Here is a 5,000-nt window from a genome sequence, read left to right as displayed (position 1 = left end):
ATCACTGCCCGAACAAGGTCTGGCATCGTCCATTCGGGAGGTAATTCCCTCCCGCTTTGAAGAAGCCAGTGTGTGTATTCATTAGAGATTCTATCCAGTATCCCCTCAAAGTCAGGTGGAGCGCTTTCCGCATCCGACCTAGTTGAAGAGGTACTTGACAGACTCTCTAAGGATACACTATCACTACGGGATAGCATAAATTCTAGATCAGCTGCACTTGATACTCCATAGAGTATCAGTTCATTTTTCTTATTCATCTTTTTCGATTTTTCAGAATAGCTCTGCTCCCCCCCAAAAAAAAAGAAGAGAGACTTGTTGAAAATCACCGGTTGGGTTGGTCCAACCAAGAAAGACATGGGATTTTTAGGCGTAAGATTCTTTTATTACGATATTTCTAGTTCCCTTTCAAACATCCAATTTTTAGAGGCATACTTGTGTATGTTATCCCATAAGACTTATTTAAGTTTCAAGGAGGTGTCAACTGGTAATAGAATGTAGCTAGATAACTTATGCCACAGCATTTATGTGGGATTGAATTCATGGAACACTAACTTAACCTTCAAGGTCTGATAGTGCTACAGTTAACACCAAGGCACAAAGAAGGCCCGGGTCATCCAGCTTATATGGAGTTGATTCATCTTCCAATGCCCGAAGAGAAGGAAGGTGGTAGTCTTGAAGAATGACCCAGAGATTTTCTTAAGTGATAGCACCTGCTTAAGTAAGAGGGTCTTCGTGCACTTGAGCTTCTGTTCAAGGCGCAGAGGGGAAGATAGGCATAGAAGGGCTTGCAATGATCTATTATGTTGAAGGTCTGCCTGCTGCGATTGAGGAATGAATCGATCATTTGACTAAGATAAAAAAGATCTTCCGCGGGTAGAAAAGCTCCGGTACGCTGGGGGATAGGTCAATTTACCTGGTCAGATCAAATAGATAGGCAAATGTTTTTCAAAGGGATCGAGAGAGTGAAGATCATCTAGCTATGCCAATGGGGGTAATGACACGTGGCTACCATGGCCATGGAAGTATCGACCTGAGGGACTGACTTGGAAAGGTCTCTTCTCGCACTTATCCAAGGACAACGTCTTCGCTCAAAGACTTCTTGCTTGTCTTCCCCGGTCTTTCGACAACGGGTTCAAAACACTCTTTCTAGCAGACTCGTCAGCGGCTGACTCTTCCTTCTTATTGCATGAATCCCAAACCCGCCATTTTTCTCTGATTTTTTTTTCTTTTTGTCTGTCTGTGTGATCTAGTCATGCAGTGGTAAAGGAGAGCGTCAAAGTTGCCCGAAAATGGGAATGGTAGTGAAATCCGTTGTCAATGGATTCTGTGATCGAATGTCCGAGTGAATGAGCTAGAAAAGAAATCTAGCCTTACTTGCGGGACCGGTTAAAAAATTCCCCTTATCTGATTAGATCTTAACTGATAACTAAAGATTTCCTTTATTTATATTTAATGTAATGCAGCAGCCATCTATTCTGGTGTGCAGAGCTAGACAGAAGGTTTCTTAAGACATCGCTTTCATACTCCACTCTCTAGTTCACTGATTGATCCTTCCGCTTCTGTAAGAGAGGCTAAAAGGTGTGAACGAAGAAAGCTTCTTTTGGCTTTTAGGCAAGGCGTCACACCCACTTCTTCTTTCTCCCGTCAAAAGAAAGCAGCCGGCCGATAGCGACTTCTTATCGTTATGTTCTTCCTCCTTCTTCTTGTCATCCCGTGGTCCATGAGATAGCACAGCTTTAGGTGTTATAGGATTCACCAGCGGAGTGCTTGGGCTTTTTTATGAAAAATTGCCACTGCCTTCTGTGTTAAGACTGAATTTTATTCCGCGAAAGCTTCTTCTCCAGATTCCACAAGAAAGGGTTCGGATCATTAGGCTTTGCCCAACCTCCCCTCAGGGATCGCGGAGTCAGGTAGATCAACTACTTGTACATATCTCCTGGCAAAAGAATATCCCCTCACTCCAACTCATACCCATCCCGAGGTCTTAGCCGAGACTTGGCTTTACGCCCTTTGGTCTTTCTTTTCTCTTCTCTTGGTCAACGAGAGTGCTTTTTTGCTTTCTTCTTTCAATTGACTGCTCTGGTTCAGAAACTGTCTCCACATTGAAAGTGAAACATGTAAAGTGACGAGATATAGTTTGTGATCTTGAGTCTTATTCTTTTTTCGTCGAGATTGCCTCGGTAAATGTAGAAGAAAGATGGGCTTTCTTTGTCGCTCTTTACCTACTCATTTTCTGTCTGGGGTTTAGGACAACAGATTCTTTGATCCGTCTGGCTTCGGTCGAGCTCAACCAAACCTTAGCTTCCCGTACCCTTTTTATGAGTTAGGAGAGAAAAGAAGGCAGAATGCGAAGAAAGAGCGCAGGATGCTTTTTCTTGAGTTCTTTGAACTCCATTAAGAAATGTCTTAAGAAAGAGTGTTTAACCGTCTCGAAAGGGTCTAAAGGTGCAGAGCCGACTGATTGCTTTCCTTTGTTTGTGTTATACGGGTTTCCTTTCCTTCTTCCTTATCCTTAAGGAATTTTATATAGAACCGTTAGGAGTAGGAGCATTCGTTAACAGAGATGAATTGGCTTCGGTTGACCTTCTTACTATGGGAATGCTTGAAAAAGCTCTGATTCCAATAAGCTCGTGACCACTCTCAGAGGTAGCTGGGGACAAAAGGAATAAGTGCTCAAAGCTAAGATCAGCTGCTATTGGACTTCTTTCCTTGGCGAGAAGAGTTTGCAGTGAAAATTCTCCCTCTACAGGCCTCTTAAAGGCAGAACCAAAGAGAGTAGTGAGGGGAGAGGAGTTCAAACCCGACTCAAGGCCTAGTAGATATATTCCTGCTACCTTACTTACTTCCCTGGGGGAGGTTGAGTTGAAGAAGCTGTGACAGAACAAGCTGTTACAGAATCAGCAGCTATTGAACCCCCATCTGTTGGAAGAAGGACTCCTGGTAGTGGTTCGTCTTATCTTATTAGTAGCGGTCAGTGGGAAGAAGACTAGCTATGGCTTTCAAGCGTGAACTAGGTCTTGGATTCGGCATTGGTTGGGCATGGCATTAGATTAGGAAGGGGCCTAAGCTAAGCCCTGAAATTGGAATGCTTTACTCTTACTCTTTGGGTTTAGGAAGAGAAAAGCACTGTTTAGCTTAGTTAGCTTAGATCCTCTTTGAGATGAAATGCGGAAAAGTCCTAATCAAAGGCGAAGCCATCCAAGCAAAGTGGGAATACCCAGCAAGATCCGACCAACAATCGAGTTCCGGCTCAAGGCTTTATTAAAGAAGAAAGCCCAGGCTCAAGGGCCCATCTCTGTCATATTGTCAAGCCAAAGAAGAGAGAAAGCCTAGCCCTTAAAGCAAGCCTGCTTCACCTTCACTTCCTTCCGTACCTGATTCTTAGTCTGCTCTAAAGGCAGCCAGTGACTCGAGGTCTTCTGGAGTGAAATCACTCTCGGGTAATTCAATGGTTTCAGCTCTGGTTCAAATGGTTTCTGGGGTATATCTCTTATTGTTCACGAATCCGTTTCAGCAGGCATACCCGGTCTTTTCTCTTTCAGTTTCTGCTCCGGGGAAAGAAGTTTCATTGGGGAAGGTGTTCTAGTTGATCACTTAATTAGCTTAAAGGACTGATCTTTGCTTGAACTTAGCCCGAGTAAGGCCGACTTAAATAAAGATAACTAGGTGCCATATATATTTATATGAAACCATTTCTTTCTCTCTGGGAATCATAGCCTACTTTCGTACCAAAGGGTTGAGACTTTCCTTCTGATCCTAGTTCTTGGCACTGGGAAGAGTCTCTATAACCTATAGGGTAAGGAGCAATAGAAGGAATTCGCCCTAGAACCGTTAGGCTAGGCTCATTAGACGTAGACGGAATTAGTCTGGTATGGCTGAAGAACGGTTTCATCAGATGTGGGACTTGAAGGAAGATCGTATTATAAAAAAGAAAACCCCGTTGTTAAAATAGCTTGCCTTTCCTGCTTTCAAGGCTTTCCTTGGCAAAAGGGGGAAGGGAGGTTTTTTAAATGCTTTTTGATTGAGTCAGATGTGGCATTGCTGATTCGAGAACAGTTGCCCTTTCTTTTTGCTTCGACAATAGATCAAAATAGAGGCAACAAAGCCACCCTACTTAGATCCCCGGATCGCGTTATTGGATTAGTGGGCGCCACAAGACAAATTAGTCGTACAAGGACATCGGCTTATCAGAGGCAATGGCCTTGGCCTACGTCAAAGACAGCCGATTCGTCCTACTAACATGTCTTCTGCTGGGATTGGGTGTCTGGTGGTATCTTCTGCCAGAGCCCCTATTGGTTCAACCAACGGCTTGTTGCTCACCTGAGTGCGCTAGTGCAATTAAGGAAGCCGCACAATGCCAAATGAGGTCTCTGGGCTTCCCGTGTATTCATCCAAATAAGATCCATGAGAAAGTTATGGACACGTTCACGAAACCGGAAGTCTTTCGATCCCATGCAGTCAATGCCAATGGGTGTGCTTAAGAGCTGGTGGCAACCGAATACCTTTCACACCTAACCCAGGCTTTTGCCAACAACCTTTCTTTCCAAATCCACTGGGTAAACCTAGCAAAAGTCCAGGAACAGCTAAAAGGCTTGAAGAGACAGTGGCTCGAAACATTAAGAGGAAATAGAAAAATTCGTATGAAGAGGTCCTCAACCCTATGATCCTTAGATTTGTAAGGAATGATGGGGGCCACATCAAAAATGAGTTGAACCTACATAGCGAAAAGGGGGATCCCCTTACGCACGTGAAATCCTTTTATGCCCACCCGCCTAATGTGCTGAAGTGGCTCATGATGATAGTCTTATGATCAGACTAGATACCCTGCGAGGTTGAAGTCCTTTACCTCAATAACCCATTCCAGATGAAATTATGTTCCATTACTCTGGGGTATATATAATAGTAAACCTAGGCTTTCAGCAGACACATCTACATCCGAATCCGAAGAAGTGGAGAATCCGCGACTGGAGAAGAAGGCCTTGTCCCCTGTGGGTGGTGGC

General features: G+C 44.0%; 1 protein-coding gene across 1 annotated transcript in view; it reads right to left on the bottom strand.

Moving 5' to 3' along the window:
* LOC148784229 (ATP synthase subunit C family protein) overlaps positions 1–387 on the bottom strand; it is a 1,715-nt gene extending 1,328 nt beyond the window's left edge. The window contains exon 1 of the mRNA XM_088877369.1: positions 1–387. This exon is cut by the window's left edge and continues 1,328 nt beyond it. The gene's annotated coding sequence lies outside the window, so the exon portion shown is untranslated.
* Between the last annotated feature and the right edge of the window lie 4,613 nt (positions 388–5,000).

This window comes from Sesamum indicum, unplaced genomic scaffold, assembly GCF_026168435.1.
Source record: "Sesamum indicum cultivar Baizhima isolate 11 unplaced genomic scaffold, ASM2616843v1 HiC_scaffold_109, whole genome shotgun sequence".
NCBI classification, from domain to species: Eukaryota; Viridiplantae; Streptophyta; class Magnoliopsida; order Lamiales; family Pedaliaceae; genus Sesamum; species Sesamum indicum.
This window is presented reverse-complemented; position numbering and strand designations above follow the sequence as displayed.